We start from the raw sequence: 13,730 nt of genomic DNA on the forward strand, positions 1-13,730 counted from the left end.
AATCATACAGTATTTGTCTTTATCTGACTTATTTCACTTAGCATAAATGCCATCTAGGTCTATCCATGTTGTCTCAAATGGCAGAATCTCTACCTTTTTTTTATAGCTAACTAATATTCTATTCTACACACATACACACACACACACACACCCCACATCTTCCCTATTCATTGGTCTATTGATGCACATTTAGGTTGCTTCCATGTCTTAGCTATTGTAAATAATACTGCCATAAACACAAGGGTGCATACAGATTTTTGGATTGGTGTTTTTATTTCCTTTGTATAAATCCTCAGAAGTAGAATTGCTGGATTGATTTTTAATTTTTTGAGGAACTTCCTTACTGTTTTCCATAGTAGATGAATCAATTTACATTGCTACAAATAGCATATGAGGTTTTTCTTTTCTCCACATTCTTGCCAGCACTTGTTACTTTTTGTCTTTTTGATAATAGTCAATCCAAGAGGGAAGAGGTGGTATCTCACTCTAATTTTGATTTGCATTTCCTTAATTATTAGGGCTGTTAAGAATTTTTTCATGTGCCTGTTGGCCATCTGTATGGTTTCTTTGAAAAAGTATCTATTCAAGTCCTTCCCCCATTTCTTAATCAAGTTGTTTGTTTTTTGGTATTAAGTTGTGCAACTTCTTTATGTATTTTGGATATTAACCCTTTATTGGATGTATGATTTGCAAATATCTTCTCCCATTCAGTATTTTGCCTTTTAATTTTATCATTTCCTTCTCTGTGCAAAAGCTTTTTAGTTTGATGTAATACGGTTTTTTAAATTTTATTTTAACTTTTGCTGCCCTTGCCTGAGTAGGTCCAAAAAGTAGTGCTCACACAGATGTTAAAAAGTTTCCTGCCTATGTTTTCTTCTAGGAGTTTTATGGTTTCAGATCTTACATTCAAGTCTTTAATCCATTTTGAATTTATTTTTTAAAGTTATAAAACAGTGGTCCAGTTTGATTCTTTTGCACATAGCTATCCAGTTTTCCCAGTACCATTTATAGAAGAGACTATCTTTACCCTACTCAATATTCTTGCATCCTTTGTCATAGATTAATTGGTCATGTATGTGTGGGTTTATTTCCAGGCTCTTTATTCTATTCCATGGGTCTATGTGTCTGTTTTTGTGCCAGTCCCCCACTGCTTTGATTACTGTAGCTTTGAAATACAGCTTCAAATCAGACAGCACTATATATATAGCTTTGTTTTCTTCTCAAAATTGCTTTAGCAATCTGGGATCTTTTCTGGTTCCATACACATTTTAGGATTCTTTTTCTTTGTTCTGTGAAAAATACCATTGATATTTTGATGAGAACTGTATTGAATCTGTAGATTGCTTTTGGTAGTATACACATTTTAATAATATTATTTCTTCCAATGCATGAGCACAGTGTATCTTTTCATTTATTTGTGTAATCAGTATCTCCCATCAAGATCATCTAGTTTTCAGCATACAGGCTTACCTCATATTATTGCACTTTCCTTTATTGCACTTCAGAGATGCTGTATTTAGTACAATTGAAGGTTTGTGGCAATCCTGCATTGAGCAGGTCTATTGGTGCCATTTTTCCGGCAGTATTTGCTCACTTTGTGTCTCTGTCACATTTTGGTAATTCTCACAATTTATCAAAATTTTTAAATATTATTATATTTATTATGGTGATCTGTGATCAGTAATTACCACTCCCTGGAAGGTCAAATGATGTTTAGCATTTTTGAGCAATAAAGTATGTTTAATTAAGGTATATACATTGTTTTTTAGACATAATGTTATTGCACACTTCATAGAACACAGCATAGTGTAAACATAACTTTTTCATGCAGTGGAAAACCAAACAATTAATTTGATTCACTTTATTGCAATATTCACTTTATCAACAGTAGTCTGGAATCAAACCCTCAGTATCTCTGGGGTATATTTGTACAGGTGTTCCACCTCCTTGGTTAAATTTATTCCAAGGTATTGAATTCTTTTTGATACAATTATAAATGGGATTTTTTTCATAATTTTTCTTGCTGATAGTTCATTATTAGTATATAGAAATGCAACCAATTTTTGCATGTTAATTTTGTATGCTGCAACTTTAATGAATTCAATTATTAGTTCTAATAGTTTTTTGATAGAATCTTTAGGGTTTTATATATATAATACAATGTTCTCTCCACATAGTGACAGTTTTATTTCCTCCTTTCTAATTTGGATGTCTTTTACATTTTTCTTGTCTGTTTGCTGTGGCTAAGACTTCCCATCTTATGTTGAATACAAGTGGCAAGACTGGGCATCCTTGTCCTCTTCATGATCTTAGGGGAAAAGCTTTTAGCTTTTTACCATTAAATATGATGATCTCTGGGTTTCTCATTTATGGCCTTTATTATATTGAGGTATGTTCCTTCTCTACCCCCTTTGTTGATGGTTTTTATCATAAATATTTGCATGTTGAATCTTGTCAAATGTTTTTTCTGCACCTAATGAGATGATCATATTTTTATCATCCAATCTGCTGTTGAGAGGTCTCCAGAGTACGTTGTGCCAAGGTCACATTGGCAAGATGGCTCTACCTAGTGTGGACTAGAAGCCCAGGGCTTGCTGGGGGAGCCCTAAAAGCCTGGCTAGAGTACCTGGACCCTGCTCCTGTTTACACTATTAAAGTGGAAGGGAAGCATACAAAATGATGCTTGCTGGAGCCTCTGACCCTGAAGAGAGTTCCAGCTGTTCCCTACCTGTTTGTGTGACCTCTAGGATTAGTAAAATGATTTCCTTTATTTATGGTCCAGGTGCCCTTTAAACCACTTTTTTTTTTTTTTTGCTCATCCCGAGTGTGGGCAAGTCTGTGCACAGGCCTCCCAGTGATATCCCTCCCTATTGCAGGTCATAACATGGGGGGTAGGGGTGCCAACACTACCATGTCTTCATCTCTCCTATCCTTTTCTATGTGTACCCTCTGTTGTTGGTTATGCAAAAGCTGTTCGGTCAGCCTCAGCTCTTCAGAAGAAATTCCTCTATATGTGTGTGTATATTTGGTGTGTCTGTGGAGGGCGTGAGTTCAGGGTTTTCTTATGCTACCATCTTGGACGGCCTCCTACCCACAGTCACTTTCTATTGACATTTTCAATGAGCATTAAGCAACTAAACCTCACTCTAAACTTACCAATTAGGGAGCTTCATTTATGCTTTGATACTAGTTATGCTAAGTATAAGTATGTCTCTGTCCTCCCCTATAAATTTAGATTAAGAAATAATACATCTATGTAAACATATATGTTCTCCACTTATTATAAGACATTTACACATGTTGTGAATCATTATGCTGCCAGTCATTATATGTTATGGAAAAATAAAAAAATTTATTATCACCAATAGATATGGAAGGTATTTAACATAATATTTTAAATGCATATTTTTTGACAATTTAAAAATTTTATTTAGTTATTTGACATATTGTTCTATTAAGGAGTCAGGCAAATTTCAGTTACAAACATTAATAACTATAATAATTACTTTAAAGTAAACTTAACCAGCACACTGTTATCATATTACTTCTTTGCTACAGTCATTTAGCAAAATGTAAAAATGACAAAAATGACCCTTGGATTTCTTTGTTTATTCAAAATTCTCCAGATATTTGCTGGAAAGACCATTAGTTATGGTCCTGAATTTTAGTCCAAGTCCTATCACCCACAAATTTGATATATGTGTGCATATTATTAATATATAATTGTTATTCTCCATTTGCTTTCAAAGAAAAGAAAATATTAATATATTAATATTATAATTATATATTAATTATATTTTTAACTGTGAGAAGACCAGCTGAGAATTAAGAAGATAATATATATGTTATGAAATACCATGTGAATGTCAATTATTATTTGATAATGTAACAGTTTGTTTTCCTTTCATTCTGTCTCTGATATTCTCTTATTGTCCTAAATTTTATCTACCTAAACAGTTAACTTATATTTGTATGAATGCTGGGATATTTGTTTCTTTCTTTTAGACATTGTAAAGAAAGCCTGATGTTGGTTATTAAAAGGAAACAAATAATTTTTCCCCTATTGTTCTGAAGAAAAGATTCTCGGAAGCCATAGTCTCGGTTTCAAAGGGGAAAAAACACTTTATTGATATTATAAAGAATCTAATAGAAACAGAAAGAAGAAAAGGGATATCTACACAGAGATGAGGGCAAAAGTAAGCAGTAAAGGAGAATAAGACAGAGTTACATCAAATCGGGTACTTAAAACATCCAACCTCATTAGCTGGGGAAGCCAGGGGGAGACTGCCAGGCTGGAGTCCTGATTGAGACGTCTGGGTGAAACGCCTCCTCTCAGGGAGACTTCCAACTGACTGTCCCCATAAGGGCCATATTTATAGGGCAAATTGAAGGGGTCTGAAGTTAAACATTTGTTTGCCTTTGTGCAGTTTGGAGGAAGCTGCCTTTCTATGTTATCATGTCTTTACATCTTCAAGGAGCCTGGGCTAGGCGTGCTTGCCTCCCCTCCTGGATTCCAATGTGGGAGGAGCGGCGGGCCAGGCCAGCCTGGAGCAGGGGGGGATGCAAAGCAAGATTTACAGCTCTTGGTGTCCAAACCATAAGGGCCAGTTCTGACCTGAAGGCCAGCTAACATCAACTAACCAGGCTCCCGAAATCACTTATGCAGCACAAGTCTCACAAACAACATTCTTTAACTTGCCTGTGTATGTGCTGGTCTGGTGGTCAGTTATGAAGGACAAATCATAGAAACCTCCATCCATGCAATACACCTATGGGCATGTAAACCAAAACCAAAAAGTCTACGACAAAGATTTGCTGAATTCACTTATTCTTGGTGGTGGTGGTGGTAGTGGTGTGTGTGTGTGTGTGTGTGTGTGTTTTACCCCTAGCAATAGACACAGTGTTTAATAAATGGTAACTGCCTCATAAATACTGTATTGATTGGAAACAAATAGACCCATATGAGCCTTGTTTATAGCCCAGATTTCTGTGCATGGCTGTGTGAATTACCATTTATAAGCATAAGTTACTGTTAACATTTATTGAGCACTTATTATATGTCATAAGTTTTTCTAAGCATTTGATTCTGGTAGTCAGTAGTAGCATCAAAATTTAAATCCGAGCATTTTGGTTCAGAACCAATTCTTAACCACCACACAACGCCGTCCTCTAACATTAATTAACTGAGTGAATATAGATTTTGTGAGACTGCTATTCTGTTAAGAAATACTTTCAAATGGATGAGTTTTGATCTACATTTTAAAGAAAATAAGAACAAGAAAGGTGAATCTGGTTTGTGAGTCATCTCTGGAGTTTGTGAGGATAATTTTTACAAAGGCACAGGGAAAGCATATACATTTATTTGAAGACAAGATGAGCATTCATGAGGGGGACAGACGATGCAGAATCTAGGAAGAAAATAAGCTCAAACATGATTTTTTTTAAATTTAATTTTATTATGTTATGTTAGTCACCATACAATACATCGTTAGTTTTTGATATAGTTTTTCATCAGTCATTGGTTTCTTATAACACCCAGTGCTCCATGCAATACATGCCCTCCTTAATACCCATCCTCAGGCAAACCCATCCCCTGAGCCTCCTCCCCTCTAAAACCCTCATTTTGTTTCCAAGAGTCCATAGTCTCTCATGGTTTGCTTCTCCCTCCAATTTCCCCCCCTTCATTTTTCCCTTCCTTCTCCTGTCCTCCATGCTATTCCTTATGTTCCGCTAATAAATGAAACCATATGATAATTTACTTTCTCTGCTTGACTTATTTCACTTAGCATAATCTCCTCCAGTCCCATCCGTGTTGATATAAAAGTTGGATATTCATCCTTTCTGATGGCTGAGTAATATTCCATTGTATATATGGATCACATCTTCTTTATCCATTCCTCTGTTGAAGGGCATCTCGACTCTTTCCACAGTTTGGCTATTGCAGACATTGCTTCTATGAACATTGGGGTGCATACAGCCCTTCTTTTTACTACATCTGTGTCTTTGGGGTAAATACCCAGGAGTGCAATTGCTGGGTCACAAGGTAGCTCTATTTTTAAATTTTTGAGGAACCTCCACACTGTTTTCCAAAGTGGCTGTACCAACTTGCATTCCCCCCCCAGTGTAAGAGGGTTCCCCTTTCTCCACAACCTCTCCAACATTTGTTGTTTCTTGCCTTGTCAATTTTTGCCATTCTAACTGGGGTAAGGTGGCATCTCAATGTGGTTTTGATTTGAATTTCCCTAATGGCTAATGAAGATGAACATTTTTTCATGTGTCTGTCAGCCATTTGTATGTCTCTTTTTGAGAAGTGTCTGTTCATGTCTTCTTCTGCCCATTTTTTGACTTGATTATTTGTTTTTTGGGTGTTGAGTTTGAGAAATTCTTTATAGATCTTGGATATCAGCCGTTTGTCTGTAGTGTCATTGGCAAATATCTTTTCCCATTCTGAGAGTTGCCTCTTTGTTTTGTTGACTGTTTCCTTTGCTGTGCAGAAGCTTTTTATCTTGATGAAGTCCCAAAAGTTTATTTTCGCTTTTGTTTCCCTTGCCTGTGGTGACATATCTTGAAAGAAGTTGCTGTGGCCGATGTCAAAGAGGTTACTGCCTATGTTCTCCTCTAGGATTTTGATGGATTTCCGTCTCACATTGAGGTCTTTCATCCATTTTGAGTTTATCTTTGTGTATGGTGTTAGAGAATGGTCGAGTTTCATTCTTCTGTATTTAACTGTCCAATTTTTCCAGCACCATTTATTGAAGAGACTATCTTTTTTCCTGCTTTGTCAAAGATTATTTGACCATAGAGTTGAGGATCCATATCTGGGCTCGCTGTTCTGTTCCATTGGTCTATATGTCTATTTTTGTGCCAGTACCATGCTATCTTGGTGATCACGGCTTTGAAATCAGGCAACATGATGCCCCCAGCTTTGTTTTCATTTTCAACATTTCCTTGATGATTCGGGGTCTTTTCTGATTCCATACAAATTTTAGGATTGTTTGTTCCAGCACTTTGAAAAATGTCATTGGAATTTTGATTGGAATAGCATTGAAGGTATAGATTGCTCTGGGCAGCATAGACATTTTAACAATGTTTATTCTTCCGATCCATGAGCATGGAATGTTTTTCCATCTTTTTGTGTCCTCTTCAATTTCTTTCATGAGTGTTCTGTAGTTCCTAGAGTATAGATCCTTTACTTCTTTGGTTAGGTTTATTCCAAGGTATCTTATGGTTTTTGGTGCTTTATAAATGGAATTGATTCTCTAATTTCTCTTTCTGCAGTTGCATTGTTAGTGTATAAGAAAGCAACTGATTTCTGTGCATTGATTTTGTATCCTGCCACATTATTGAATTGTATGAGTTCTAGTAATTTGGGGGTGGAGTCTTTTGGATTTTCCACATAAAGTAACATGTCATTTGCGAAGAGAGAGAGTTTGACTTCTTCTTTGCCAATTTGAATACCTTTTATTTCTTTTTGTTGTCTGATTGCTGAGGCTAGGACTTCTAATACTATGGTGGACAATAATGGCGAGAGTGGGCGTCCTTGACGTGTTCCTGATCTTAAGGGAAAGGCTCTCATTTTTTCCCCACTGAGGATGATATTCATAGATGGAATTTAATGAACTTGAGGAATGTTCCCTCTATCCCTTTACTCTGAAGAGTTTTGATCAGGAAAAGGATGCTATATTTTGTCAAATGCTTTTTCTGCAACAACTGAGAGGACCATATGGTTCTGCTCTCTCCTGTTATTAATGTGTTTTATCACATTGATTGACTTGTGAATGTTGAACCACCCTCGCATCCTGGGGATAAATCCCACTTGGTCATGGTGGATGATTCTTTTAATGTATGGTTGGATCCTATTAGCTAGGATTTTGTTGAGAATTTTGGAATCCATATTCATCAGGGATATCAGTCTGAAATTCTCCTTTTTGATGGGGTCTTTGCCTGGCTTGGGGGTTAAGGTAATGCTGGCCTCATAGAATGAATCTGGAAGCTTTCCTTCTGTTTCTACTTTTTGAAACAGCTTCAGGAAAATAGGTATTATTTCTTCTTTGAATGTTTGGTTGAATTCCCCAGGGAATCCATCAGGCCCTGGACTCTTGTTTTTTGGGAGGTTTTTGATCACTGCTTCAATCTCATTACTGGTTATTGGACTATTCACGTGGGCAATTTCATCCTGTTTCAGTCTTGGTAGTTTATAGGTTTCCAGGAAGGCATCCATTTCTTCCAGGTTACTTAATTTACTGGCATATTGTTGTTTATAATAATTTCTAATAATTGTTTCTATATCCTTGGTGTTAGTCGTGATCTCTCCCCTTTCATTCATAATTTTATTAATTTGGGTCCTTTCTCTTTTATTTTGGATAAGTCTGGCCAGTGGTTTATCAATTGTATTAATTCTTTCAAAGAACCAGCTTCTAGTTTCATTGATCTGATCTACTGTGTTTTTGGTTTCTAATTCATTGATCTCTGCTCTAATCTTAATTATTTCTCTTCTAATGCATGGCTTAGGCATTGTTTATTGCTCTTTCTCCAGTTCTTTAAGGTATAAAGTTAGTTGGTAAATTCGGGATTTTTCTTTTCTTTTTTTTTTTTTTTGAATGAGGCTTGGATGGCTATATATTTCCCCCTTAGGACAGCCTTTGCAGTATCCCATAGGTTTTGGACTGATGTGTTTTCATTCTCATTGGTTTCCATGAATTGTTTAAGTTCTTCTTTCATACCCTGGTCGACCCAAACATTCTTGAGCAGAGTGGTAATCAGCTTCCAAGTGTTTGAATTTCTTCCAATTTTTTTCTTGTGATTGAGTTCCAGTTTTAGAGCATTATGGTGTGAGAAAATGCAAGGAATAATCTTAATCTTTTGGTATCAGTTGAGACCTGATTTGAGATCCAGTATGTGGTCTATTCTGGAGAAAGTTCCATGTGTGCTTGAGAAGAATGAGTATTCTGCTGTTTTAGGGTGGAATGTTCTGTATATATGTATGAGGTCCATCTGGTCCAGTGTGTCATTCAAAGCTCATTTTTTTGTTGATTTTCTGCTTAGATGGTCTGTCTATTGCTGAGAGTGGAGTATTGAGGTCTTCTACAATTAATGTATTATTATCACTATGTCTTTTTATTTTGGTTAACAGTTGGCTTATGTAGTTGGCTGCTCCCATGTTGGGAGCATAGATATTTAAAATTGTTAGATCTTCTTGTTGGATAGACCCTTTGAGAATAACATAGTGTCCTTCTGTGTCTCTAACTATAGTTTTTAGCTTAAAATCTAATTTGTCTGATGTAAGAATTGCTACCCCAACTTTCTCTTGAAGTCCGTTGGCATGGAAGATGGATCTCCATCCCTTCAATTTCAGTCTGTATGTGTCTTTAGGTTCAAAATGAGTCTCTTGTCGACAGCATATGGATAGGTCCTGTCTTTTTATCCAATCTGCAACCCTGTGCCATTTTACGGGAGCATTTAGTCTGTTCACATTGAGAGTGATTATTGAAAGATATGAATTTATTGTCATCATGTTGCCTGTGAAGTCCTTGTTTCTATAGATTGTCTCTGTAAATTTCTGTTCTATATCACTCTTGGGGTCTTTCTCCTTTTATAGAACCCCCTTAATATTTCTTGCAGGGCCGGCTTAGTGGTCACATATTCTTTCAGTTTCTGCCAATCTTGGAAGCTCTACATCTCTCCATCCATTCTAAATGACAGCCTTGCTGGATGAAGTATTCTTGGTTATGTGTTCTTCTCATTTAGTACCCTGAATATGTCTTGCCAGGCCTTTCTGGCTTGCCAGGTCTCTGTGGGCTAGGTCTGACATTATTCTGATGTTCCTCCCTCTGTACATAAGGAATCTCTTCCCCCTAACTGCCCTTAACATGGTTTCCCTGGTTCTAAGATTTGTGAGTTTTACTATTCCATGCTGGGGCATTGGTCTGTTTTCCTTGATCTTGGGAATGGTCCTTTCTTTTTTTTTTTTTTTTTTTAAGATTTTATTTATTTATTTATTAGAGAGCGAGCGAGAGAGAAACAGCATGAGAGAGGAGAGGGTCAGAGGGAGAAGCAGGTTCCCCGCTGAGCCGGGAGCCCGATGTGGGACTCGATCCCAGGACCCTGGGATCATGACCTGAGCCGAAGGCAGTTGCTTAACCAACTGAGCCACCCAGGCGCCCGGGAATGGTCCTTTCTGCCTCTAGGACACGAATGTTAGTTTCATTCCCCAAATTAGGGAAGTTCCTTGCTATGATTTGCTCAAATATATCTTCTAGTCCTCTCTCTGTCTCTCTCTCCACCCCCTCAGAGTTCCCAATAATTCTGACATTAGAGCGTTTCATGGCGTCACTTATTTCTCTAATTCTGTTATCATGGATTTTAAGCTGTTTCACCCAGGCCTCCTCTTTTTCCTTCTTTTCTATCAACTTGTCTTCTAGATCACTAATTTGTTCTTCTGCCTTGTTTACCCTAGCTGTTAGATTATCTAGATTAGATTGGATCTCATTGATAGCATTTTTAAGTTCTGCCAGTTCAGCTTTCATTTCTGCCCTTAGAGACTCTATGTTGCCATTAATCAATTTCTCCATTCTAGCTATTGTCTTCATAACTGTTACCCTGAAGTCCATTTCTGACATCTTGGTTATATATGTATCCATTTGTAAATCTGTGGCAGAAGTCACAGTCTCTGAGTCTTTCCTATTTTGGGGATTCGTCCTCCTAGTCATTCTGTTCGGGGGTGGTTGAGGGAATGTACGGAGTCCAAATTATTGACCACAACCCAAGCAAGATGCACCTGTTTTATAGGGACCTTAGGAGTGTCAGCCTCTTATTCTCCCAGCCTGTCTTCTAGGAGAGGGGCCTGCTGTACTGTTACTCAGGCAACCCTGTCTGGGCAGAGTTGCCCTGCCCCCTGTAGTGGTAGATGGGCTCAGTAAAAACCGGTTTTGGGGGGCTTTTGTTCTCTGGCGGCTTTCCCTGGTGGCTTTCCATGTCTCTTCTGAGAGTCAGAGCAGAAGAGACCGTTCCATTCCTCTGCCTCAGAATGGAGAAATTGCAGTCTGTTCTTCAGGCAGCTCTCCAGGCCACATTATCTCCGTTTCTGTCTATGCTGCTATAAACTGCAGCGTCTTGGGTTATGTGCCCCTCAGCAGCACTCCCAGTTCTCGCCTCCAGGTCGAGGCACATTGCTGCCCTTTGTGCTTCTAAAACTGCCAGCCACCCCCAGTTTACACGTGCAGCCTGTCACTGCAGGTTTCTGTCTGGGGGCTGCCCAAAAGTCCTTTCCCCACCATGTGCCGTGTCCCTAGCATGGGAGGCTTTCGTGCACTGGCAGTACAGGATCCTGAAGTCTCCCTCTCCCTTCTGTTTATCTTTGGATATCTGCCCATGGAATCACAGCTCCCCACTTCATACCTCGAAACCAACCTCCTGATATATTCTTTGTTTTTTATTTAAATTAATTTTATTATGTTATGTTAATCACCATACATTATATCATTAGTTTTTGATGTAGTGTTCCATGATTCATTGTTTGTGTATAACACCCAGTGCTCCATTCAATATGTGCCCTCTTTAATACCCATCACCAGGCTAACACAACCCCCCACCCCCTCCCCTCTAGAAGTCTCAGTTTGTATCTCAGAGTCCATAGTCTCTCATGGTTTGTTTCCCCTCTGATTCCCCCCTTCATTTTTCCCTTCCTGCTATCTTCTTTTTTTCTTTAACATATAATGTATTATTTGTTTCAGAGGTACAGGTCTGTGATTCAACAGTCTCACACAATTCACAGCGCTCATCATAGCACATACCTTCCCCAATGTCTATCACCCAGCCACCCCATCTCTCCCACCCCCCACCACTCCAGCAACTCTCAGTTTATTTCCTCAGATTAAGAATTCCTCATCTCAGTGAGATCATATGATACATGTCTTTCTCTGATTGACTTATTTTGCTCAGCATAATACCCTCTAGTTCCATCCCTGTCATTGCAAATGGCAAGATTTCATTCCTTTTGATGGCTGCATAATATTCCATTGTATACAAATACCACATCTTCTTTATCCATTCATCTATCGATGGACATCTTGGCTCTTTCCATAGTTTGGCTATTGTGGACATTGCTGCTATAAACATCGGGGTGCACATACCCCTTCAGATCCTTACATTTGTATCTTTGGGGTAAATACCCAGTAATGCAATTGCTGGGTTGTATGGTAGCTCTATTTTCAACTTTTTGAGGAACCTCCATACTGTTTTCCAGAGTGGCTGCACGAGTTGCATTCCCACCAACAGTATAGGAGGGTTCCCCTTTCTCCTCATCCCCGCCAACATCTGTCGTTTCCTGACTTGTTAATTTTAGCCATTCTCACTGGAGTGAGGTGGTATCTCATTGAGGTTTTGATTTGGATTTCCCTGATGCTGAGCAATGTTGAGCATATTTTCATGTGCCTGTTAGAAGAAAGTGCCTCCCAATATTTTAAAGAAATAAAAACTTATATGTGTACAAAAATAAGGGTAAATACGATGAAGGGATGCAATATGAGTGTAAAGATGAAAATTATAGAAGATTTTATAAAATGAATTGATAAGATGAGAAGTTGGTTGAAAAAAGAAAGAAGAGGAATTAAAAAAAAATAATAAAAGGGGGAGAGAATGTGATCAGGCGGGAGACTAGAACAAAGCCATACACTAGAGATTTAGGGTATATTTTGGTCTGTTAGAAGAAACTGTATCCCAAAATTTTAAAGAGAGAACTACTTATATATACCAAAAATAAGGTTAACTACCATGAAGGGATAGAATATGACTCTAAAAATGAAAAATAAAAAAGATTTTTAAAAAGTATTGATAAGATGTTGGTTGACAAAGGGAAAAAGAAAAATTCAAAAAAAAAAAAAAGGAAAAAGAAAAAAAAGAAAATAAAAAAATAACTTCGAAAGACTAAAGAATCAGGGGGAAAAAGTCATGAATTCTATGTGCTGTATTCCCCTAGTGCTGGAGTTCTGCCATTCTCATTGGTCAGTATACTTGGTCTTGGCTGGCTGTTCTTGCTGATCTTCCCAGGAAGGGGCCTGTTGCAGTGATTCTCAAATGTCTTTGCCCGAGGTGGAATTGCCCCACCCTTGCCAGGGGGCTGGGCTCAGTAATCTGCTCGGGTTTGCTCTCCAGAGCTTTTGTTCCCTGCAAGCTTTCAGTACAACTTTGGAGGATGAGAGTGAAAATGGCAGCCTCCCAATCTCTGCCTGGAGGAACCAAGACCTCAGGGCCCCACTCCTCAGTGAGCCCCCAGAGAAAAGCCATCAGTCACTCCTGTCTCCCAGGTCTCTGGCTGCACACCATGCTCACCTGACCTGTGACCGAGTGTTTCTATCTCTGGCACATGACCCCCCTTTGGAGTCTCCAAACCCAGCAGATCCCTGCGGTGCACTCCTGCACTGCTCCTCCCGGGGGGAAGAAGGGGAATCTCCCTGGATCTGCCACTTGTTGGGTCCCTGCTGGAAGAACAGTGTCCTGACTGTGCCTCAGATCACAGTTTATGGCAACCCCAAGCTGAGAGCCCATGCCTCGGCTCCGTCTCTGCAGCTGGCCTCCCTTCTCCAATACCTGGGAGCTCTGACACACTCAGGCACCCCCAGTCTTTCTGTGACCCTGAGGGTCCTGAGACCACACTGTCCCAGCAAGGCTTCCACCCCCTGCTTAGCCACTGGAGTGACATCCCTCAGCGGAGCAGACTTCTAAAAGTTCCA

Source organism: Mirounga leonina, unplaced genomic scaffold (assembly GCF_011800145.1).
Source record: "Mirounga leonina isolate KUSES-001 unplaced genomic scaffold, KU_Mleo_1.0 Mir_169, whole genome shotgun sequence".
NCBI lineage: Eukaryota > Metazoa > Chordata > Mammalia > Carnivora > Phocidae > Mirounga > Mirounga leonina.